Source organism: Emydura macquarii, unplaced genomic scaffold (genome assembly GCF_026122565.2).
Source record: "Emydura macquarii macquarii isolate MOO-44397 ecotype Brisbane River unplaced genomic scaffold, CSIRO-AGI_Emac_v2 contig_2636, whole genome shotgun sequence".
NCBI lineage: Eukaryota > Metazoa > Chordata > Testudines > Chelidae > Emydura > Emydura macquarii.
In genome coordinates this window covers 1,783,005-1,809,626 of record NW_027132773.1, presented here as the reverse complement: position 1 = coordinate 1,809,626, position 26,622 = coordinate 1,783,005, and the positions used below count along the sequence as shown (strand labels likewise).

General features: G+C 40.5%; 1 long non-coding RNA gene across 3 annotated transcripts in view; it reads right to left on the bottom strand.

Moving 5' to 3' along the window:
* Positions 1-2,782: 2,782 nt before the first annotated feature.
* Positions 2,783-26,622, bottom strand: part of LOC137163747 (uncharacterized) — a 49,091-nt gene continuing 25,251 nt past the window's right edge. For all 3 annotated transcript variants that reach the window (XR_010922830.1, XR_010922828.1, XR_010922829.1), the window contains 2 exons: positions 13,236-13,346; positions 2,783-2,910 (listed from right to left, as the gene is read on the bottom strand). This is a non-coding gene — a long non-coding RNA (uncharacterized lncRNA). The remainder of the gene's footprint in view (positions 2,911-13,235; positions 13,347-26,622) is intronic.

Below are 26,622 nucleotides of genomic sequence, written 5' to 3'. Positions count from 1 at the left end.
TAGTCTATTTTGCTAGTACAATGGCATCAGTGATGGGTTCTTATGATGCACTTTGAGCCTAATGCTGAGTAACTAATAAACCACCCATGTAGTTTCCATTTTCAACTCCTAGTTTTTTTGGAATGTGTGAAATAAGATACAGCGAATGGTGAAGTGTACAGGCTCTGATGGCTTTTTTCCAGTGAGTGTATTTTCCTGGACACTTGCTGCTCTGAATCGTCACAATCTGCAAGTAAGAAGAAACAGTTGTGCAGTATAACAGGCTACATTTGAAGGAATGCACATGATGGATTCATTATCAAGATGGCAACAACAACTCAATCTAGCATTTCCTTTTTCCACTTTCCTGCTACAACAGTGAGATGGGCAGACACTGGTTTTTACAAACGATATTAATTTCCTAATTGTTCAGTCCTGCAACTAGTATGAACTTTATATAACTCCTAATGCCACAACTATTGCAAGATCAGGTCCTTTAGTGGTAAATGGAAAAGACCTATATCTTCTGTGCAGTAGCATCCATGGGCTGTACTAATGGATTTGTTTCAATTTTTAAGAAACAGAGAAAATACTAATTAAAAAAGCGAAATTTGGCTGAAGCAACTATCCAAAGGGCCACTGCTTGTTTAACTTTTATATATGGGCCTGATTCTCTACTCCATTTATGTCACTTTATGCCTGACTCTATTAGAGTTACAACTGCATAAAATTGGTGTGATAGAATGGAGAATAAGGACTGCAATCCTTAATGTCCATGTCAAATGAAACTTTCTGAAAAACACTGCAGGGCATTTTAAAGGGGACTTCCAATCAGACAGGACTGGATTCTGAGTGCAAGTTTCATTGAAGCAATGTAGGTACCTAGGAAGATATCCCCAGCCCCTGAGATCTTTGAACCAGAGAAAAGAGCTATCTAATAAGTCTATTTGAAGACTTTATCCTTAAAGATGCTGAGCACTCACATCTCACACTGCACCTGATGGGAGCTTGAGGTACTCCGCACCTCTCAGAACTGAACAATTTTGAACTGACCATCTACCCCACAGTGATAAATGGCTCATGAATCACTTAGTTTAGCAAACTTTTAAAATAGGGGCCAAATTCTGTTCTAATCTACTGACCCTCTCCACTCCACTGACTACCCTGGGATTGAATAGAGTGCACTCAAGGCATAATTGTGGGTGAATTCCAAGCCTCTGTGGAATGAGACATATTTTGTTATGAATGAAGAAGGAACACAATAAGCCTTTACAAAATGTGACTGGTGTTTGCATTGCATATGACTATCTTGCACCCTTTTGGCATTCTTGTAAAAACAGAATGGATCAAAGTCAGCCCCAGTGTAAATGAACTGACTTTCATGTCAGTATTAGCATGAGAAAAACAAGCAGAATTTGGGCCAGAGTGTACAAATTTCAGAACTATATTGATATTACTTATACAGAACAAGTCTGAGTTCTTTTACAAACAATTGAAACCATTGTCTGAAGTCAGTGGGAGAATAAGATAAATTTATTGCAGACGTAGGGCCAAATTCTGCTTAATTAGTTACAGTAGCTGAGCAAGATGCATTTGAACAAAGATGTGGGTGTCTTTCAATTTAATTCCTAATTAAGCTTCCATTCCAATCTCTTCCCCATCCCAATTTCGTACACCTCCAGATTCTTGCCATTCAAATGCAGTTTTAAACCCTACATCATTAAGAAGTTATTTTTATAAAGAAAAGAAAGGAGGGGAAAAAAACCAAGTCCTCCTCAGCTCTCTTTCCCAATAAGACTCACGTTCCATGTGTTTTTATTTTAAATTGTAAGCCTTTGGGTATAGTACTTATTTTTATGCACTGCACAGGGCTTATCATATGGACATTAAATAATAACACCGTGACCACTCTGTTAGTATGTAGTCAGACCTGGCACTCAGTTTATTCTGATAGCAGGGTTTCTAAGGGATTGAACCATCTCCTAACATGAATGTAACATTGAGTGGTTAATATAATTCTTTTGCAAGCTGAACAGCAATTAAATTATTTTTTTATTTTCCCATTAAAGGAAAATGTTAACTCAACATACATTCTGTACTAAGAGATCCTGATATTACAGTACCTACAATGCATGATATGCCTGTACAAAGATGACTGGATAAGACCCTGTGTATAAATCCCTGATTCAGCAGAGCACTTAAGCCCATGCTTAAATCCCATTGATTTAAATGGGATTTAAACACATGATTAAGGTCCCAATATAGCAAAGCATGTAAGTATGCGCTTAATTTTAACCATCTGTCTAAATTAGCCCTATTCATCACTGTACTTAAGCATGTGCTTCAGTGCTGGGTTGAACTGATATCTATGTGCTTTGCTGAATAGGGACAGGATTACTCATGTGCTTAAAGCTGAGCATGTACTTAACTGCTTTGGTGAATTGGGGCTCCAGTGGTTAGTTCTGGGTAAATAAAAAGGTTATTTCTATAGTTTCAGCCAAAGAGGCTGTTGAGAGTTGAGGATAAATGGTTTAGCACATGTGGTTAGGGTTGAATTTGCTGCAGGGAAGGATGTGTGTAGTATAGGCTCTATTTCTGCAAAAAGAAAACTTGATATTTTGTTTAGGATTGCTGTGAATATTATTAGCAGTTGAAGAGTGCCTACAAGTAAAATTATGGTAGAAGACCACCAGGGACTATGGTTTTTATTCCTGGTTTTCCCATTATAATTTAGATATTAAGGAATAAGTGAAACATATATTAAACACTAAAAACCTATGGAAATAATCAGAGCTGAGCAAATAATTCAGAATATATCATTTATTGGATGATTTTTGCCTCTGTTTACAAACTGTCTGGCTAGATCAGTTTTCTCTAATGTTTTCATTACTTGACCATTTTTCTTCAAGTTTCATTCAGTCTGTAGTATATCTGAAATTCAAAAATTAAAATTCTACTATGTTGCTTAATTGCAATTGGACATGTTAGTCACATGGCATTATTTTTGTTCCCTGATTTCATGAGTAACTCATCTGGTTTCTAGTATAAATGCTTACAGAAAGCAGCTATGAAACTTGCTATCCTTCACTGATCTTAATTTCCTTTGTGAACATTAATGTAGGTTAAATTCACTTGCATGAATGTTTGCAGAAAGAAAACACTGCTAAAGTCAACTGGCTTAAAGTTGCAAATGACATTTTTAGAGAAAAAAATTCTACTCTTCTTGCTAGCTCCGCAACAAAGTATTTCTTGACATAGTTAATCAGATGGAAGATGTTATACAAAAAGTAAAATATAACCATCTGATGAGAAGAGACATAAATCTAAAGACTAAATTCCAACTCTTAAAAACTTACAATTTGTAGGTGTTAAATTACAGCTGTGAAACATGGACATTTAAACAATCTATAATAAAGAAATTCAAATTCCTTGAATTATGGTGTTATAGAATTCTGAAAATATCAGATAGACCATGCACCCACTAAAGAGTATGGGAACTCAGCAATTGCTAGTCAGAGATCTTATTCCGACCTTTATTTGTGCATGAGAAGTTTGTCTCATGTCTAACTGCTCCATTGTACACAAAGTACAATTTATGCATATGTATATGCAGGAAGTCTAGAAACAGAGCCACACTATAAAGTCCTCAATCAGGTTTTGCCTGAACAAACGCTGCCTGGAAACAGCAGGGGGAAAAAAAATCAAGTAAGGATCTCAAGGCTTGGTATGCAAGAATTGCATGTGCAAAATGTCAGGCACAAATTTGGAGGCCAGTGTGAAATTCTTTTGATCCACAAAATAGTTTAATTTAGGAAAGGTTTGGTAATACAGCAGCAACCACCCAAAATACTATTTATCTATCATTACTAGCTACCATTATTAAAATATGGTTCATGTGAAATAGAGGAAGACCTATTCCCTGGCCAAGGAGCTTACAGTGGGCCTGATTCTAGGACCGTTACTTGCACTATTAGCACTCATGAGTTATGTTGGCAGAACCTGGCCCACTATAAATAATCTCAGGTTGCTTCTGTTTTGTAATTTCCACCCCTAACCTAAACTTCAAAGTATATGGAAGGATGGGAAATAGGGCAAACTCAGACAAAAGGAAGATGAATAAAGCAATGCAAGAAAAAGCAAGAGAATTTCCAGTGATCAACCAATATAATCTACTCAGAGCCATAATGTTACATCCCGTTTCCCTACTTAAGAACTATTAGCTGTAACAACAAAGATCAGTGAGACGGTGGGAAACAAAGATAAGCAGAAAGTTCCATATTGTGTTCCTGTAGCACTGAATTACTGGGATGATCAAAAATGAATGACTCATGTATTTTTGCCATAGATATGTCCCTGAAGAGAATTAGCATAGACATCCTTGATTTAAATGTAAGTGACTTTGAAAGTAAAATTGTTTGGAAATTATTGTCCATGTTAAATATAAAACTACTAGAGTACTTTTGGACCCCACCTGATAAACACAGCCAATTTTTTAGTTCTGACTAATGTATAATTCCTATAGAACCTGATGCCAATGAACCTATTATTCTGGAGTTAGGTCTTTGTTGTGTCTGCTTTTCATTTAAACTAAGGAGGAAACATTTTTTGGAAATGGTTTCTTGGAGGGCGGGAGAAAAAGTTAGTCCCTTGATCATTCATTACATAGCTAAAAGTGAAGTGTCTAATCACTTCATGTATTGTATCTCCACCTTGTCCTGCCCCATACCACCATCACACTTGTCTGACCTTGTCACTTGGCAGTGAACATGCTTTATTTGGTGGCAATGAGAGAGCATACTAGAAAAGTGGTACATAATTTTTAAGCCTCCAATACACATGATACTGCTAGTATTTAATTCACATAGAATTGATTTTTAAAAAATAATTACAGCAACTAGAAAGATTTAAAGTTCCTATTGAATTTAAGTTCCTATTGACCTGATTCTGATTTATAATAAGGCTGCTTTATACCACTCTGCCATTGTATACGGGCCTTAAAGTCAGTGTAAATGGATGAGAGTGAAGGTCCTCAGTGTTCAGTGATTATGGCCCTGATCCAGCAAACTCTTACATGTTAGATTTATATACAGGTGACTAATGCATAAACTGCAGGATCCTGTTGTGTATTGTGTATCCTGTCCTGCCTAGTTGCACAGGTTGTTGTAGCAACAGAGTCTAGCATGTTGCCGTAGCAACAGAGCTAGACTGTTAGGGGATAGTTCAGCCAGTTCTGGCTGGTTTCTTGTAGTTCTATTAAGACTTTCTGTGGGTTTACATCTCTGTGTTCCATGTTGATTTCTCTCTGAATACACGTAATTTCCAAGGATTTAACATAACAGAACCCCAATGTGTTTGTCACACAAAAAGATTATGAAAAGGAAGGAAGGAAATAACAGGATAGAATCCTAACAGGCTGCTAAAAGTAGAAGTGATTTTACTTACGTCCCAAATCCTGTCTCCACCTCAGAAAAGGCGAAATTCACCATAGCACAGAGGGCCCTAAATGCAAGGCTAAAAAGGGCTGTGCAATATATGAGCCTCTGTGGGCTCTCTGCACTGAAGCTAATTCCATCACAGAAGTGGAGGGCTCTGCTTTTAGTGGAACTGTTAGCACTTCTGCTGCATCAGGTGGACAATGTTTTGGGAGCTTTCCTGAGGTCATGCCCCCTATATACCACAGTGTTCAGCATCATAGGGGCTCCAAAATGCAGTTTTGAGAGCAAGAGTCATTCATTTGCTACTACACAGAACTTTGTGACATTCACCCACTTATCTCAGATGGAGACAAGGATTTCTGGGTGCATCAAACCTGGAAATACTTCCACTTTCCCAAATAAGTTTTTCTTGTGGTTTTGTACTATTCAGCTCTACAGACTGTACCTCAAGAGAACAATCCTGTTCTAGGCCTGAGAGCCATCAAAGAGCCATGCTTTGGGGTGCAACAAGAAAAGACTGGGATGGGTTATAGTGCCAGACTGCTGGGTTATGAGGTCTGTCATCAGAGGGAGAAGAGGTGGCTTCAGAGATAGGCAAATCAGGGCTGGGAACCATACCTGTCTCATCCGTGTCAGTGGTGTGGCAAATAACTATTGCTTTCTTCTGTTTCAGTACATTCAGGACTCTGAGGAGCAATGGTGTTGGAGGATAGGTGTACTGCATAACCCAAGATCAAGGAGTGAGGCAGGAGTCCCCTACAGGTTGCAACAGAGTCCTCTCCCAGAGCAGAAGTGATGGCATTTCATGTAAGACATCTTTGCAACACCATCTATCTCTGGGGAGCCCCAGGCGAGACAGGTCTTCCAAAAAAGGTAGGCTCGCTCTGTTCCCATTTGTGATCCCTGGCAGAAATGTCTGCTCAGAGTGTCTGCTAAGACATTCCACAGACGCGGTAGGTAGGCCGTCAAGATGTGTGTCAATTTGGTGGGTTAGACACCATTTGCACAACTTCATTGCTTCTGTGCATAAGGATTGGAATTATGCTGCTCCTTGGTGAAAGATGTAGTACATAGTCGCTGTGTTGTCTATCCTGACTCTGACGGAGTGACCCCCTGATCTTGGATAAGAAGAAGTGCAAATGTGCACATCAAACTGCTCTGAGTTTGAGAATATTGATATGAAGGAACAACTCCTGGAAGTTCCATGTGCCGAGTGCTGTGGAGTACGGAGGTGAGCTGCTCAACCTAGTTTAGACATGTCCATGGTGATGGGTCCCAATACAAACCCCATGGGAGTCCTACCACCAATTAAGAGTTGAGGACTGTATGGGACAATGGAAACTTGTTTGGACAGGTTGTGTTTCTTGGGAGCATAGATGGTTCTGAGCCAGGCTTGAGACATTGGAAATGTAACCTAGCAAGGGGCATTACAAATGTACAGACTGCCATGTGACTTAGGAATTGCAGGTAAGACCTCATTGTGGTCTGAGGGCTCTGCTGAGGAGTAGCCATGAGATTGGATAGTGTGTCAAACCTGTCTGTGGGTCTGCTGGCTATGCAATCCAGAGACGGCCTGATGAAACTGATTCACTGAGCAGGTGTTAGAGTGGATGTCTCTGCAGTCAGTTGAAGGCCCAGGGAATGGAAGAGAGCTAGGGCCTTGTTGGTGGCAGACTGAACCTCAGGGAAGGAATGACCTGGCAAGACCTAGCTGTCCAAATAGGGGAACATGATTATTCTGATCTATCCAAGAGGGGTCATGGCCACCAAGAGCACCTTTATAAAGGCTCTCAGAATAGTTGAAAGGCTGAAGGGAAAAAAATTGGTATTTTCCAACAACAAACCATAGGAAACATCTGTGAATGGGATGCATGGCCATATGCAAGTATGTATCCTGGAGGTTGAGCAACACAAACCAGTCCCCTGGATCTAATGGTGGTATTACTGCTAGGATTACCATATAAATTTCTGTGTCTGAAAGAAAGTGTTCAGAGTCCTTAGGTCTAAGATCAAGCTCCATTCTTTTTTTCTTCAGAACCAAGAAGTACCTGGAGTAGAATCTCTTTCCGGTGATTTCTGGAGGAACTGGTTAGATCGCCCCCAGCAGCATGAGAGATTGCATCTCCTACTTTAAGAGATCCTTGTGAGAAATGTCCCCAAAAAGGGACAGGGAATGGAATAGGAGGGGAAGGAGTTGAAAGGGATGGTGTAACTTGATAAGATGACTTCCAGTATCAATGTATCTGATGTGATGAGCTCGCAGGAAGGTACAAAAAGGGAGAGACAATCCCATAGGGTGGATAGGACCTCAGAAAGTTGTAGTGTAGGATCCATACAGTGGGGTGATTCATGACCCTTGATGAAATGGTCAAAATGGAAGCTTGGAAGAGGTTGCTGACTGGGAGGTAATGGAAGCACATGATCCTTTCTTGTGGAACCTGGACCTCCTCTTGGGTGGTTCTGTCAGTATTTGTGAGGTGAAATACTGAATTAGGTAAGACCACTGGGCTGTCTGCAACTTGCTATATTTCCTTTTTGTTGCAGGATATAAATGCCCAAAGATCTCAAGTTCACCCCAAAGTCTTTGAGAGAGTACAGGGAGTTGTCCACAGTGTTGCTGAAGAGCTTGGGCCCTTTGAAGGGAAGATCTACCACCATATTCTGCACTTTTCTAGGGAGACAAGAGGACTGCAGCCATGAAGCTTGAGGCATAACTATGACAGTAACGATGGAGCGAGAGGCTGAATTAGCCACATTAAGAGAGGCTTGCAAGGACACTTTAGCAATTGTCTGGTCTGACGTGAGGGCTTGAAACTGGTCCTTTTAGTCCTGTGGCAGATGACTTTATGTAGCTGGTGTAGTCATACTTCACCAACAAGGCATGATAGATGGTGACCCTGAAAAATAGTTGAAAAATAGCTCTTATGGCCAAAAATGTCCAATCACTTAAGTTTTTTTTTTTTATCATCATAAGGAGTAGATCTCAGTGTTGTCTGTTTCTTTCATTAACTGTGTCAACAGCCAGGAAGTTAGGGGTGGGATGATAAACGTATTCCAAACCCTTCACCAGCATGTAATACTTTGTCAGCCTTCTTGCACGTAGGTGAGATGGTAGCAGGCCATATGTTGCAAGCAGGTGTCAAGAGGGCATCATTAATAGGCAGGGCTATCTTGCCTTGAGAAATGGCATGCAGAATATCCACCAAGGAGCACTGTGGCTCCTTATCTCCTCTAGGGGAATTTGTAAAGTCTTGGCCATCCTTATCAATTCTTGCAAAACCTTGAAATAATCCATTTAGAATGACAGAGGGCATAATTTCCTCATCTGGGGAGGAAGAGGATTTATTGGAATGAGGTGCCACCTCCTCTGGTCTTAGCTCTTGATCCTCCGTAAGATCTCTCTGGGGAAGAAAGGCTCCTGAAGGAAGAGGTTCTCTGCGTACTGATGGCTGCTCCTCTTGATGGGTTCTCTTACATGAGGGCTGGAGGGTTCCAGAATAACCAAATAAGGGGGCCACCACACTGGGTTATCTAAATGAATTTTAAAAGGGGTTTACTAATGCTTTTATTGTATTTGAATTAATGTCTGATTCTATTATATAGCATCATAGTTAGGTATGGGATATTGAAAACAACAAGTTTAAAAAAATACAATTTTAATCTTATAAAAATTATCCAGCCTTTAGCAGATTTTTTAAATGTATTTAAGTTTATGATCTCCATGAGTGGACAGTTCAAATCTTTTCCTAACTAGTGTTTTTATTTATACTTTTACTGCCTAATTTCTGATTACAGACAAATATAAAACATTATACTTGTTGTCACTGCGTGGCTATTCTGTCCCATACCTCCTTAACCAAATAGCATGAAGCACTCACACAATGTTTTATTAGAAGACTATAATGTTGATATCACCGCATGCACATATAGTAAATATCTTCTTACTCAAGCTACTTCCTGTGTATATTCAGAAAAATATCTGCTGATTTTATTAATAAAAACAAATTCTTACTGTATCTTACTCCTGTTAGCCCTATAGACCCAATTCCACTAAATGCTTGTGAGCTGGATTCTATTCTTTCTTGTGCACGATTGATAGAGTTGTTCACTAAGCTTTACTCAGTTAATCTTTGCAAACCCATTGAAAAAAAAAAAAAAGTTGCAGAGGCATCACTAAGTGCCTAACTAGCACTGAAGATTCTTTATAACCGGTGATAGAATATAAAGAAATAACTCAGTTTCATTTTTCATTCTTAGAGGGAGTTTTGCTGGGCTGGCAGTCAGGACACATTTTGTCCCCTTATAAACTGTGCTTTTTATTCTGGAATCACTGAGACACAGCAAATGGGAAACCTCATTTTGCCATTTTTCAGATTAAAGCTACACTCTAAATGTTCTTGAAGAGGGTAATCTCCTCCAAAATCCATTGCTGATAAAGCACAAGCGCTTACATTGTGCATGCTGCAGCCTCTTTTACACCTGACCTACTATTGTTTCCTGCCCTACCGTCACAGCTCAAAGAGAACAGAAGATAAGCACCGATACAGTAGAGTGGCTGGGGTCTATTAAAAGCTACATTAAATAAATGAACTATTGTTAGCTATCAGTTGAATTGATGCCAAACCAGCTAAATTAATCACTTTGAAAAACTAAACAAAAAAAGAGTTTAATTTGACATGACTATTTGACTTTCCACTTTTGTTTTGGAAGGGACCAAAGCCTGGTTTACATACCATACCAGCCAAAGTACAAGCACCACACATCTATTTGTTGCCAGTCCCAAGCCCTTCCATTTTTCACTTACATTATTTGCTATTAGAAATGTTAAGCACGGTTCTATAAATCTACAAGATTCACAATAAAACTTCTCCATCCTCTTAAAACATTTGCCTGTTTTCTTTGCCCATTGTGCAGTAAATAAGCCCAGAGGGATATTGAACAAAAATAGCCAAACAACTTCAGTTCACTTAGTTTATATGGGCCCTACAATCTCCTGGAAGGAATGGAGAAGCAGGGTTGGGGTAATAAAATATATTTATAGTGAATTTGGCTTACCTCTATAAGATGTTAATGGAGGTGTAATTAGTCTGGTAAGTAAAGCTGGTAGGAGGGCAGCTGCCTGACCATGTACAATTTTGCATTTCTCCACTTCAGTAGGTTTTTCCTCTCTATTGCTACTTGGGCCAAGTTTTCCACTCAGTTAAAGCATGCAACTACATTGGTATCAGTGATTGACCTGGTGTAACTGAAAGTCGTATTTGGCCCTTTACATATATACCACACATTTCTAACGATCATAAAGAACTAGAGACTGATTCAAGTCAAATCCCCAGATCCAAAACTCTTCCAAATTTTGAGAAGGTTCAGCTCTGGCCCATCCTTGATATACATCAGGCACATCATCCAGGAACCAAGAGGTGCAGATTTCTGCAAGTACGTTTTCCCAGTCTGACTTCTTACATAGACGGGGAATAAAAAAAGATTCTAAAATACTGAAATTGTCTTGGGTTTGCTTCAGAATCAAAGTCTGATTTACAATAGTCATAATTGTGACTTTAGAGACTAAGAACCCAAACAGTTATGAATATTTATTTTGTTTTCTACTGTATGAACATCCGGTTGCATCATCAGTTTTTCATAGTGGGAACTTAGTCAGTTAAAACTGCAGCTCTAGAAAAAGATTAAAATAAAATATTACTGTGATATCTGTTATTTAACCAATTTACTAATCTACCACTCTTCTAATCACTACTAAACAATAGAATATCTTCTTAGTTTTTAAACTGATATCATTCAGTTGATATCAAGAGACACATTTCTTCCAGTCTTTAAGTGAGACACTAAAATTGTCCATAAATAAGGCAATGAGGAATAATTAAGCATCTAGGGGGGGAAAAAAACTTAGTAATGGTTATATTCATGTAGAATGGTATATAAAGACAAAGTAGCTTCCATTATAGCAGCTTCGTTACTGAAGATTCTTCTGTCCTCTCAAAGTCAGAGTAAACATGCCATTATGGAAGACAGAAATTCACTCTCGAAGAGCATGGATGAAGCACAGATTCTGAAACTACTGTTCCAGATTGCTGTTTCAGCCCATAGAATCAATAATAGTTGCTGCGCACAAAGGAATTAGAGTCATGTCCGTGAGGTTTAGTAAGATTTTGCTGGTAAGTGGACATTACCTAAACCACAAATTTCTGTTACCATTAATAGTATTGACTAGAAAAACAGAAAGGAAGGCTGATCCAATGGTAGAGAATGGCTAGGGAGAAGCAGTCCTGAACTGACTCACTATCTTAGTTTTCCTTTCTGACATTCCAGAATAATCAGGGGGAAGGAGGGGGAAAAAAAAAATGAAATTAGAGGGTTAAGAAGTTGAAATTCTACCTTCTTACCACAGTGTGTCACACTCAACCCACACAGCGCTGAGCTGGAATGCACTTCTACAGGGTAGGAAAAGAGCACTTCTAAAGGAATCAGACTCTAAGGGCTTGTCTATACAGAGACTGCACAGAGAGCACACTAACGGGCAACATGGACCCTGCTGCTAAATACTAAAAGTTCCTAGCATCAATCTTTCTTTACAGTGTATTCTCAGTGCCCACAAATATCCAAATATATGCTACAAACAAATCAGGGATCTGGATATACTGGTTTTAGATTAGCTTTCTGCAACCTAAGTAATAAATATTAAAATCTAATTACTAGTTTTAGCTTACAAAAATTATGACAACACTTTAAAAGCACACGTCAAAACCCAACCTCATTTAGTTCTGTATGGGCTCTTCAAGAACTAACCTTGGAGAAGGCAGAAGATTGACGATGGCTCCTAGAGGTCACAAATATAACAATGTAATTCATTTTTCTTATTTGAAAGTGGGGGAAAAAAGCAGCACACATCTTCGACTTTAAGAATATAGGGCAATTGGGAGTCTCTTCTTTCCTCTGTTGCAGCCACGCAGAAGCAGGTCAGAATCTAGACACTAGCATTTTCTAGAACCTTAGGCTTTGGGCTGGTCAAGTCATCCAGCTCTGCTATCTGGGCACAGAGTTTTATTTCCTGCCAAGTTGAAGGCCTGACCATAGTTCCATCTCTTTGTGGGCCACTGCCATTAAGCCCCAAGAGGAGCGCATGCTATTCCTTTTTAAAAGCAGAAGGGAGAAATGGCAGCTGCCACTGATACTTCTTAAGGCCTTGTTTATACAAGAAAGTTACATCAGTTTAACTCAAGGTATGATTTTAAAATCACTTTAGTTAAACCAGTGCAAATGAACTTTGTGGACTGTCACTATGCAAAAGAATAAATGGACACAAATCAGACATAAAAAGTGGTAACATCCATAAACCAGTCAGAGAGCACTTCAATCTCCCAGGACACTCTGTAGCGGACTTGAAAGTTACCATACTTCTACAAAAAAAACCTTCAAAAACAGACCTCAGCAAGAAACTGCAGAGCTGGAACTCATATGCAAACTTGACACAATCAAACTGGGTCTGAATAGAGACTTGGAATGGTTCTCTCATTACAAGTAGTAATTGTCACTGTTCACACATTCTCACCTTCTAACCAATGGTTGTGAGTAGGCCTCATCTACTCTAACTGAATGGACTTTGCTAACATCTACCCTCCCCATTGTTGTTCCTTACCTTTGGATGTGTGCGCACGCACGCACGCACGCACGCACAATCTGATTTCTATTTCTTGCATCTGACGAAGTGGGTTGCAGTCCATGAAAGCTTATACCTGCAGAAATTAAAGTGCTACAGGACTCTCATTGTTTAAACATAATGCATTGAAAGTACGTTCCTTTGCTCACCCTTTCATGAAGGGCCTTCTATTCTCTGCGTGTCAGGTGCTTTTCTTCAAGCCTCAGAACCCCCACTTCTTGCCAGCTACATGGCTTAATTTTCAGAAGTGCTTATCACCCCTGAAAAAAAAAAAAAAAATCAGGCCAATAATGACCACACATCACTTTGTACCACATTGGGGGAGGGGGCGATGGATTTGCACTGCCCCAGAAGGAACGTGGATTGGGATTGGAGCTCAGGAGGCACAATCCCTCCTCAAGTTTCCCAGGGTCCAGAGCAGTTGAAAACTGTACCATCTTTTAGGAAGATGCAGCCTGCTCTATCTTGATGTACTCAGCACAAACCAGTGTGGTTTTGGGGGCAGCTACAGTCCCACCTCCTTTCTGCGTTCTTTGGGAAGAGATTTGCTCCCAGGAGCGCACAGAAGGCACTGTCCCATAATTGTCCCAGGTGCAGAGTGTGATTATGAATGTGCACCATATGTTGCACACTCACACACATTTGCAAAGGGGCCAGTCACAACTCAGCCTCTGTTTATAGGATACCCACCTATAAATTTTGTACCGTGTTGTAACTTTGCATTCTTAGAGACTCCATCCTCTATTCTTATGTATACATGCAGTGCTTACCCACAGGAGTACTCAAATCCCATTGATAAAACAGCCTTGGTTTAGAGATAAGTATATTTTGCCTATTATGCAGAATTCCCGATGGCACCAATAATGTTCTACCAGCAGATCTAGAGCCATATAAAGACCTTATGTAGAACCATGCTTTAGATCTATGAAATACTGCTGATGAAATACTGCTCGGTGTCATAAAACCAGCATGTTCTGGAGCACTTCAGCAAAACTGACCATCTTCGCTCAGTAGCAATCCAGAAAGGAAACAGCAGGGCTGTTGCGTGTTAGGAGTGAGATGTATTAACAGAGATATGTTGGAATGAATGCATAACATCTCCCTGTTCTCTTGCACATGCCATCAGCTATCAGTGCATTAATGAGATGAGGTCCAAATTTAAGAAAGACAAATATTTAAGGATGAAAATCTCATGAATCTCTGAGGGAAAACATGTTAATTTATGTTGTGTGTGGAGTTAGGAGATCTTTTATAAAACCTCGTTTGGCCTTTAGTGATTCTGAGGTATTTTTGTTGGGCACAAAACTCTGTAAATCAGCCACTACTAACAGTTTCCTTCTGTGAGAGGTTTTGTTTCAGACTGCAGCACAGATTATTGCATAAGTCCAAAATAAACAGTCCCAATAAAAGAAAATTGAAAAATAGCTCCCCTGTAATCACGTAATTAGTGGTGTCACACTGGCTGGATGCGGGGAGGGGAGGAAGGTATGTAGTATATTTGACATCAGTATGTCAAAATCATAATAATTAATGTGAGATACGTCATGTCAGGTACTGTTAGAAAGGCTAAGTAAGATAATGATTATGTTCATGTGTTATATGTGTAATGGAAGTTATGGATATGGTTGCTATATCTGTATTTCAAATTGTGCTGTGTCTGGATAACACCTCAGACAGGATGGCTATAACAATACCTGCTTAATGGCCCATTAAGACATTCACAGGTGCAATGGGCCCAGGGGGAGAAGCCAGGGATATACCAGATGAGTCACCAGGACTTGCTCATGTGACTCCATTTTGGTTCCTGTGAAATTCCACAAACCGTATGGCAAGGGCCAGAGGACATAAAAGGCAGGTGCCCGGGATCCATTTCATCTTCAATCCTGTTTGGCTTTCAGCCACCTATCTACCTCTGGATCAAGTCATCTGCAACTGAACTGAAGCTGTGAAAGAAAGGAGTGAGACCCATCCAGGTACTGGATGTGCACCAGAGGACTATACAAGCCTGCTAACTCCACAATTCTCCTAGAAACTGGATATATATGGACTTTCAAATCATTTGTATGTATCTGATTGCTTTAAGCCTTTAACATTTCTCTTATAGTTTCTTTCTTTCTTTTTATAATAAACCTTTAGTTTTAGTTACTAAAAGATTGGCTAGCAGTGTGGCATTTTGGGTAAGATCCAAGCTTATATTGAGCTGGTACTGTTGCTGACCCTTTGGGGTCAGGAGGAACCTTTTTGGTAAAGAGCGTAGAGCTTAAATAACTGGTCTCTTTACTGGCTGATTGGGGGCTGGAGACTGAAATGCAGTAAAGGGGGCTGTGTGTATTTGTGTAGTGGCTTCTTGATAACCGGTTTGGGGAATCAGAAGCACAGTTTGTGGCTGGTTGGGAAGTCTGACTTCAGTGTCACCCACCAATGTTGGGAGAATCTGCTCTCCTTTTGCGGCCTGCCCTGACCTTGGCATTTTCAGGTGGCTGACCTAGGCACGGACGGGTCACAAGTGGTATAATCTGTTACCCACCTTTGTGAAAGCAATTTAAAAATATTCAAAGTTTGTGCTTTCTAACACATCGAGCCAACTGCTCAAAAACAAAATATTGATTAAATTGATTCTGATCTGTACTGTAGTAACGGACATTGGGGAAAATCCTGCCTTCTCCCTGCAGACATAGGAGCCAGTATCTTTCTGCTGCTTTACACCCTCTTATAGAATTCCACTTGTCTGATCAGCTAATTGAGGTAAATCTTGAATCCTGCATGCATCTTGAGTGAATGATCTGTGTTTAGGAATTTTGGAAGGACTCCTCCTTTTCCAGACCCTTCTCAATGGCCCTTACTTCAGCAGGGTAGTTTTTCCCTCAAACAGATGCAGATCAGTTCATGGTGAGGCTGGTTGGTAGATTTGGGCCCAGAGTGGCTTGGATCTATGCCACACCACTCCTCTCCCCACTGCCCCATCCTCCAAATGTGCTTAGACAGTATCACTGACTGTGCTGCCACAATTTGTATTCAGTGAGGATGAAATTCACAGCAGCAAGACTAGATGTCCAGGACAGTCTGTGCGCTGCAAACAGGATTTTGGGCTAGCCCCAGATTGGCTGATGCAGAGGCAAGCCTGTCAGAGGTAGACCAAAGGACACTGGATACACACATTTATATGGACCCAGTGGTCCCAAATCCATGCCTGGGGTATTGAAGATCTGTAGCCACTTACAATCCATAAGCTAGTCTAGGGCCACAGAAGAGCAGAGTTTTAGCCCTGTGACCAATCCATAACAATTCTGTGAAGTGGATTCCATTCCTCTCCTTCCCCCTCCAAAACTGGGTAGTGTTTCATGCAGAATGCCCTATCTGGGTTTTGTGTAAGCATTCCACAAGGTCTAATAAGATCACTCTGATTAGACCTGGGGAAGAATGGTCTTGTGGCTGAGACCCTAGATTGCAACATGAGATCAAGGGTCTGTTCCCAGCTCTACCATAGAAGCATCACTGTGTTAATCTGTGGCTTGCTCAGGGTCGTCTCTCTGTGCCACAGTTCCCTGCACCCCCCATCTGTAAAATAGAGATAGTGATACATACCTACCTGACAAAGGTGTTGCACTCATTAATGTAGGAAAAGAGCTCAAATACAATTGTCATAGTATAGAACTATTTATAAAGAAAAAAATACAAAATGATCAAACCAGAGCCTATTTGTAAACCAAAGTCATTGAGGACATCCATTTAGTTATCTAATCTCCCCATTAGGGGGAAGAAAAAGGGAAAAAAAAAAAAAGTCTTTGGAGCTATAAGTCTAATTAAATGAAATCTACCAAATAGGGAGGCTTTCACTTTCCACAATTAAGGATGGCAATTGTAGGGTACGGATTAATCTTCTGATTTGCTGATTGACACATGCATGTCATCTTTTCTCCCCCGAATCACAGAAATATGACCAGAAAGAACCCAGTTCGTTCCCCTGTAACAGGATACCAACATCCCACTTTGTCTTAACTTAAAAACATCATAAAAAATAGATAATGCAGAATACCTAAAGCATTTAGTGAAATAACGTTCATGTTTAGTAGAATCAATAATGTATCAAGGATATCTTGTGCTACTGTAGAATTAGTCACTTCAAAGGCTTTCACGCTGGAAAGGATCTAAAATAAATATAGGGCCAGATTCTGATCTGTTATACCAGAAGAGTCCAGGATAACACAACTGACTCCAATGGAGTCACTCCAGCTATAACCAGGGTAATACAGATCCATTATAATTAGGTCTACATTTATGTTCAAATTCAGCCACTGGAAATAAAGCCCAGATCCTGAAAGGTATTAAGCGTCTATTACCCATTGAAATCAGTGGATCTGAGTCGAAGGCTAAGTCTACACTACAGACCTTACAGCGACACAGCTGTGCTACTGCAGCTGAGGCTATGTCTACACTGACGGCGGCAAAGTCGCCGCCGTCAGATCAACTTATCTGGATCGACTGAGCAGACAGTGAAGACCCACTCAGTCGATCCAGAAGTCGAGGCACTAAAACCTCCTCCTCAAGTGGCGTAATGCTGCATCGACAGGAACGCGGTTCCTGTCGGCACAGTGCAGTGAAGACAGCATGCAGAAGAGAAGCACAGAAGTAGACGGGAGTTACGCAAGTTCTTTGCGTAACTCCGGTCGACTGCTGCCCAATCGTCGAGGTAAGTGTAGACAAGCCCTGAGTCACTATAAGGTCTCCCATGTAGACGCTCTATGCCAACAGGAGAGAGTTCTCTTACCAGCATAATTAAACCACTCCCAATGAGCAGCGGTAGTTATGTCATCTGCCGACATAGCACAGTCTACACCAGCGCTTTGGTCAGTGAAACTTGTGTCGGTCGGGGGGATTTTTTTTCCCCCCCACACCAGTGACTGAGAAGAACTAGTGTAGACAAAGTCTAAGTTCTCATTTTAACTTAGCCTGACTTCCCATCTTTAGATTTATTGAATTATTAGGCACCTACTATTGCATAATTTCAGCACTGGTCTGCACCCCAACTGCACAACCTGAAGTATTTATATCAACATAAAAATGACCAGCAACAAAACAGATAGCTCTTTTCCTACAAAGGCTTTCCACTGCTTCTCCTGCTTCATGGTTATTGTATGATCATGGTTCCAAATGTGTGGAACATCCACTCTGGGGTAGAGAGGCATGAAGGATGGATCTCCCAATACAGTCTTATGCCTTGTCTACACTGCAGAGTGTTGTCGACGCAAGTGATAGTGCTGATCAAAAGGCATTATAATTACAATGCTTGTGCCAGTTCACACAGCACTGAATCTCCCACCACAGTTGGTGCTCTAACATTGATAGTGAGAGCGGTGCACTGCAGGCAGCTTTCCCACGATGCAACTCACCACCTTCTGCATCTGGGAGTTGGGGGAAGGCAGAGAGGATCATAGTGCATTACGGGTGTGGGCTCAATGTCCCAGTATGCAGTGTTTTCCATCCTATCATTCCATGGGTTTCCAACCGCATTTCATGGCATTTTTCAATGGAGCCTGTTACTGTGTGCCCACCCTCTGTCTGAAAGGATGGATCCTGCACTGCTCTCCCATGTTATAGTTAATGTTCTGAACAGGTCACAGCTACTCATGCAGTATATCATGCACTCCCAATCCGGACAGGAGTCCTAGGCACCTGACCTGCTGTGTGCCATGAAAAGAAACACCAGATTACTTTTAGCATTCATAGAGCAGCTGCACATGATGCACTGTCATTTTTGGGCATGTGAAACAGGCACTGAGTGCAGGGATCGCACTGTTATGATGAACAGTGGCTACAGAACTTTTGAATGCACAAAGCCACCTTCATGGAACGGTGTGTGGAGCTTACCCCTGCCCTGCAGCACAAGGATACCAAACTGAGAGCTGCCCTCTCGGTGGAGAAGCGCTTGGAGATTGCAGTGTGGAAGCTGGCAATTCCAAACTATTACTGATGGGTTGTGAATCAGTTCTGAGTCAGGAAGTCCACCTTTGGGACTGCTTTATCACAAGAGTGTGGAGACATTAATCACATTATAGTACAAAGGAGTGCATGAAATAATGGATGGGGTTTGCAGTAATGGGATTTCCTAACTGTGGCAGGACAATAGATGGCACACATCACAATTTTGGCCCCGGACCATCTTGCGAAAGAGTACATCAATAGAAAGGAGTACTTCTCTATGGTACTGCATGCACTTGTGGATCACTGTGGGCATTTCACTGACATCAACATTGGGTGGTCAGGGAAGGGTCATGATGCACACACATCTTCAGGAAAACTGACCTGTACAGAAAGATATATATAGACACTTTCTTTCCAGATCAGAAAATTCCAGTGGGGGATATTGAAATGCTCATAGTGATATTGGGAGACCCGGTGTACCCTTTACTCCAATGACTTAAAGCCTTATATGGACAACAGCAAGGAGCGCATCAACAACAGGCTTAGCAGGTGCTGAATGACCATAAAATGTTATTTGGCAGATTAAAAGCATGCTGGCACTGCCTTTATGGCAGGTTAGACATAAGTGACAAAAATATTGCCATGATTATCGCTGCCTGCTGTGTGCTGCATGATATTTGTGAAGCTAAGGGTGAAAAGTTTCCCCTTGGTTGGAGCACAGAAGTGGTTTGCCTAGTGGTTGACTTTGAGCAACCAGATGTCAGGGCCATTAGAGGAGTCGAAGGGGGCCATTCAAATCAGGGAGGCCTTGAGGAACCACTTTGACAATGAGCACCAGTAAGGGGTCTTTGTAAACAGCACTATGCCATGCTCTGACTGCTAGTCATCTTGCTTGAACATCTGGATGATTCCTGACCGTGATTTGTACTCTACAAATGATCCAATTGCCACTGTGTATTAATTTAAGCTGCAACCACCTTGAGTAGGAGACAGATTGCTTATCTTTAGGAGAGTATGTCTTTATTAAACAATTATTAACAAACAAAAAATGCTAGGCTGGAAGGGAGAAAGCAGTGAGGGGTAGAATGGGCTCTCATAGCTCTGTAACTCCAGCTACCATTTTTGAAGCTGTCTGAATGACTGGAGAGAACAGGGTATCAAGATAGGCCTGGAGGTTGGAAGGAATGTGCGGGTGGAGTTTGGGGAAAGCATGGAAAGCAGTTCTGTATTAGCTGCAGGAAGGGTGAGCATGCATGAATTCAAGCTGCAGTGTTATTAGTAACTTTAACAGCTCCATTTACTCTTCTACAGCTTTTATCATCTGCTTGCAGCATGCTAACACTTGATCCTGGTTCTCCCTCCTCTCCTGCCTATTTTTTTTTTTTTTTTTTTTTTTTTTATAATTTACACTGTCTCAATGCCATGTTCTTTTTTTTCTGCCTCTGAGGATTGGAACAGTTCTTGAAACACATCCTCTTTGCTCCTCTGCAGTTGCTTTCTTATCAAGCAGAGTCACTCTACCAGTGTGTAGGGGGTAGCCCTCAAGGGAACATTTGTAAAAGCACAACAAAATGAACAGAAGCATGATTGTCAGTGCATTCACTGTATTGATTCACTGCAGTAAAATACATGTTTCTCACTGTCCCCTGGCTAGCACACAGCTTGGCGAATGCCCTGAACATGGTGAGTTCTTCTTTGGGGGAGGAGACCCTCAAGATGGGGAACAGGTTCTTGGTGGTTGTTATGGGGATGACTGCAGGTAGCTAGGGTCAAAATTGTAAATTCTGCCACCATTTTCCATAGGTAGGGGTCATAGAAGCCAGTATCTCACTCCTGAGAGTAAGCAGGGATGCTAGGGTGCATCTCCTTCATGTGAGCAGTTTCAGACCAGGTTCATATGCTGCTTGCCTGCATGCTGCTTTTGTCCCCTGCACAAGCAATTGCCGATTGGTGCAGGAAAGTTTCCTACAACAGCTTTGCCAAGTAACCTCCAGCACAGGATTGGTGAGTACCTCCAGGAAAGTTTTAGAGATCTTTCTGGAGGAGTCCTGTGAAATCTCAGTGTGCATTAACACCTCTTCTGCCACACTGCTTAGCTCTACAGGGGAATGGGAAGCACATGCAAACACAGCTACTCTTGTACATTTCTATCCCTTCAACCAGCTGTAGGATGCAACAAAGCAAAGGATGGCTGTATCTCATAACTGAGCAGCATCAACTTAAAAAGGTCATTTACCAGAGCTCACCTGTGCATCCTGTGTGCCAGAGCTGCAGTGCTGGGACTGACTTGAATCCTTCGGGGTCAAGAAGAGGTCCTGGCTCCCTATGGCTCTGTACCCCGCTCTGCATCATTCTCCAACTCAACCTCTTCATCCACGACCTCTTCCTCAGTGCTGAGTCCACAGTCCATTGTCTCCAGCCCCACGGAGGTATCCACAGGTCTCTTGATGGTGGAGGTGAGGTTGCCACCCAGGATGGATTCCAGCTCCTTACAGAAGCAGCAGGTCTTTGGCTCTGCATCATAGTGACAGTTTGACTCCCTAGCTTTCTGGTACATCTGCTGCAGCTCCTTGCTTTTTACATGGCACTGCACAATGTCCCATTCATAGCTCTTCTCCGCCATGCCACAAGAAATCTGACTAAGTATTGAAGTTTCTACGGGTGGAGCTGGGACTGCAGTGTTCTCTCCCCATATACTTAGCAGATCCAACAGCTCTGGTGTGCTCCAAGCTGGAGAGTATTTGCTGCATGGACCCACCATGTTCAGCTGGGAAGATGTGATGTGAGCTCTCCACAACAACCAAGCAGGAAGTGGAATTTCAAAAATTCCCAGTGCTTTAAAGGGAGAGGGCGGTTGGCTGCAGGGCAGTGGAATTCAAACTGCTGATCAGAGCAGTTAGCATTGGGCGTTGTGGGATGCCTCCTGGAGGCCATTTCCCACAACATAATCAAGTGCAGTGTTCACCTGGACGCTTTGTTGCTAAAAGTTTGCCACAAAAAGCTCTACACCTATTGTCGAGGTGGTTTTATTCTGTTGCCAAATCAGGAAAGTTTGGTCAGTGGGAGGGCGGGGTCTTGTAGTGCATACACCACCACTGTTTTAGTGCAAAAAGCTGACTTTAGTCAACAACTCTGTAGTGTAGATGAGGCCTTAGCTTTCCTTATAAAAAAGCCAGCCTCTATCTGTTATAGCTCTAAAGAAAGCATTCACAGCATGAAATGGGCATAAAAGCTTGTCTCCACTACAGAGCCTTCACTGGTATTATGATACCTGCAGAGTCCTCCAGCAGCATAAATCAACAGGAGTTATTTTGCTGGCATAGCTTTACTGCCTACTTGAACATTACGTCAGCCAACAGAAACACTCTGCTCTTGCTATAATTGTGTCTACACTGGAGGTTTTGCAGGTATAGCTACGTTTGCTAGAAGGGTTGATTTTTTTTCCACACCTCATAACCAACATAGCTATGCTGGCAAAACTTCGTATTGTAGACTAAGCCCAACTGAGGGAGAGATGTCTGAGTTTGCAGAAAGCCTGAAACTATAGCTCTGAGGTCTGAGCTACCCCATTCATTTTTAAAAGGTGCTAACGATATTTTAAATGTCAACATTGTTAACTATTTCAAACCATGTAAGAAAGGAGAGGAAGCATCATATAATTAAGACTTACTCCAGCATTTCCTGAAGTGTGAGGGGGAAGTGTGAAGGACTAGCTGGAGGAAGGAGGAGAACATGTATAAATGTAATATATAAAATTTAAACACATAGCAAGGCTGAAAGGTGGAAAAGAAGGGTGGTGTTTATTGGTTTCATTTTCCTGAAGGGGACTTAGATTCCAAAAGTTTGGGAAACACTGTAGGAAGATGTAATGATCGGTGGCCACAGAAGACGTCAGTCACTAGTTACACCCCACACCACAGCTGCCTGGACTTCCTGGTAATAAGCAGGTATCAAACCCTGTCCATTAGTTCTAAAATCCCAGTTCTCTGCCACTTGGAGTAAAAGAAGAATCTTTAGGAATGGTGGCATTGGAGATCATATAATATTAATAATAAGTTGAACTTATATAGTGCCTTCTATCCAAGTAATGCAACATACTTTACAGATATTAACTTTAAATAGCTGGACCTAAACTATGATCACTCCTGAAAGAGTGAAGAATAAGCACAAGTGTCACCACTTTCAGAACTAAATCTAAAACTCATGTCTTTTGACCTAGCTTTCCCTCTATACGCAGACACACAACACTCACACCCACACTATAAACAAATGTAACTTTTCCTACATTCTGGGAAGAAAGAAAGATGTATTGTTATTGCTGTTTCTGGTTTGAAGCTACTTGGGAAGCTCTCAAATATTTCAGTGATTGAGGCCATAGAAGTTCCAACATTGTACAAGTAACTGTGCAAAGAATCATATTCAGACCCATGGCTACAGAGATTGAGGTCCACATGAAACAGAATTCTGGCTCACACAGCCCTTGATAGGTTTGGAGACAGTCAAATCCATTTCCAAGTGAATGGCAAGCCAAACATATTAAATAATAAATACATCTCACTGAGGCTAGTCATTCAGTCTCCATTAATTCAAGTGTTCTTCCATCTTGAAATGGCTTTAGTCTACCTTGGAACCCAAATGAAAAAATTGAACAATATTATTTGGCTTCAGGGATTAACATGAAAATATAGCATCTAAAACAACTAATGGAAATATATGATGTACGGTAAGTGTTACCATCCTCTGCAAACAACATAGGGTAACAGGAATGGACAACACATACACCCTCCTCAGAAATACATCATTCAACAAAATAGTTTGAGCAATAGGACTCACAAGGGAGGTCAGAGTTTAGACTAAAATTCTTCCCCTAAATGAGTTACTTTTACAACTCTCTTCCTATTAATTAAGAATAGCCCTATTTCTACAATTGCCTACTACTAAGGATAATCACTATATAGGACCTGATTGCCAGCTGATGGCTCTTCCTTTAGATTGTCCAATACAGACAACATTATTAGAGTCACTAGAAGGGCTGCTGAGCGCAGACCTGAAGCAGAATCAAAGGCAAAACCAATTAATGGGCTCTTCGGTCACATTTCCAGGGGACATGTTTCTCCCACACTACTGCTCCCCAGCCTGCACATACCTGTGTTTGTTACTGACTGTCCTGCCAGGACCGTCATTTCTAACTTGTAACTTTTTTTAATAAAAAAGTGAAATCATAACCTATTAAATGCTCCTCTTTTACTACTTGTAAGAGAAACTAAACATTAAATCCTTCCATGAGAGCTACTTAGAGGAGAAAACCCAGTGTGTAGGGAAGACCAATAGGTGTTTTTGCATTTGCTGCTACATGTAAACTCCAGTTATCACACTCATGATTTTTTTAAAGATGTACCCCAAATCAGAATAGGCACAGAAACAAGTTTCTTTTATCCAAAATGCTGATTATCACAATGTTTCGGATGACTTGATGGCATTTGAATATTTGGAGTTTACCTGTATATATACACAAGTTAAAATATTTTAATTAGCGAAAAGATGGACATTATGCTGTTTTCCACTCTCTTTATAAGACAAATCTCATTTGCATAAATTAGATGATCTGATGACTTCATACCCTTATTTCTTTGGAATTATCAATATATGACAACAAAAATAACATCAGCCACCTAGAGCCTGGTTTGGGATGGCAAAGGTAAAAAATTTCAAAAGTTGGAAGATGTGCTTCACAAAAGCTAATTTTGCATGTAAGTGGGAACATGTATGCACAAGCTCCTATTAGCCAGTTTGTCCATGGAAACGGAGAGAATGTGTGGAACAATGTGCATGCATGCATCTACCTACTTCTGAGAAAATGAATGATGAAAATTTGGCCCTTAATGTTCAAATCATGCTAGAATGGAGGATTCAAACATATAGGAGAGAAAAAGCAACAAGATCTACTCTACTATTAGAAATCTGTCTTGTGAGAAAAAAGCACAAACATAAGCAAAAACATGCAAGAGTGAGGTTCTATGATTTAATACTGGAGGCCCAAGTGTCTAAGGAAAAGGAAAGCACAAGTCCATCTACTACAAAAACGGTAGGACCATTGCACCTTGGAAAGTGATCGGTAGGGATTTAACACTTATTTTTGTTTGCTATTTTATCTCATTTGGCAATGAACCTACATTTTCTTTGAATTATCAGTGAACTTAGGAAAGGCTTTCCAAGGTGCTTAGTATAACAATATCAAAAAACTTTTTTCCAAAACTTTTTTAACATGAATTTTGTTAAAACCAAACCTATCCTGTGAAGTGTTGGTTTCCACAAATCAGCATTTTCCAGTAAAACACACTTTTCAAAAAATTCCTGATCAACTATTATAGCCTCAAGGTATTCATTGTCATTGCTTCTAAATGATATTGGATAAATGTTCTACTTTGTTTGCATACAACATATCATATAGTGATAAAGAGTCACAGGATGTTTAAATGTGTAGAAACAAAATGTTTCAGTTATTTAAAATCAAGTTGAAATTAAGCTGTACAGTTCTAGTATTTCCTGATATCTATCTAGTTTTTATAAGAATATAATTCTGTGATGAATATATAGATATCGGTCTTCAGAGTTTAATTTTTGGGACATTTTAAATGCATCTGACCAATGATTTTGACAATTCTTTAATTTATAAAAGTTCACCAAGAGACTAAAAAAGGCATATGAGATGAAATGTTTGGTTTTAGGTTTGCAGAGAACACTCCAAGCATTTTACAAATGTTGTAAAATCCCATCTGGTGTTGGGCCTAGCAGGAGATAGTAAAATATTTCTCAGACAGACATTGGTTTGCATATCTGTATGTTCCCAAACTATTAGAAAAAAAAATCTGATGGATCTGGACCAACCATAGCAAAACGATATAATACCACATTTCCATTATTCTGTGTTCAGGAATGAAGACAAATGTCCCCAGTTTCAGAAAAGTTTTACTTAATGGGACTTTCTGTGGAAAATGTGAGGAGTAATATTTCTTCAAGTAATACAATCTTCAACATCTTGAGCAACATTTATTGCTCATAACAATCTATCATTTCTGATTCAGTTATACACTTTTCTAGAGAATTCATTCAGAAAATGTAAAAAAAAAAAAAAAAACCCAAGATGCTCCATTTTGATACACACTTTCTTCCTTGTGCAGCTCCCATTACCTGTTAATTATAGGTAAGTCCTTTTCCCCATTCCTCCAATGTTCTTCTAGACTGAGCCAGCTTTATGCTCATTATATCCCATTTCCTCTGGCGTAAAGAAGAAACCCACTTCCGATCTCACTTACACTGGGTATATACTAGTTAAACTCTAATTATTTGAATTCAGTTATTACACTAATAGAAGTAAGAGGAGACTCAGGCATGAGTGTGGGATGGTTAAATTTGAAAGGTATCTGAATTAGCTACTGTGTATTACTGTTAGAGAACCACTGTTCAAAATTATGTGACAGATACTGCAGTTGTGGCACAACAAGATATTCAAATAACTTTAAAAATGCATTGGATAACATTCAACATTTTCAAGCAAAAAAAAAAAAAAAAAAAAAAAAAATCTAGTGTTTTGGTTCAAAACAACTTTTTTCT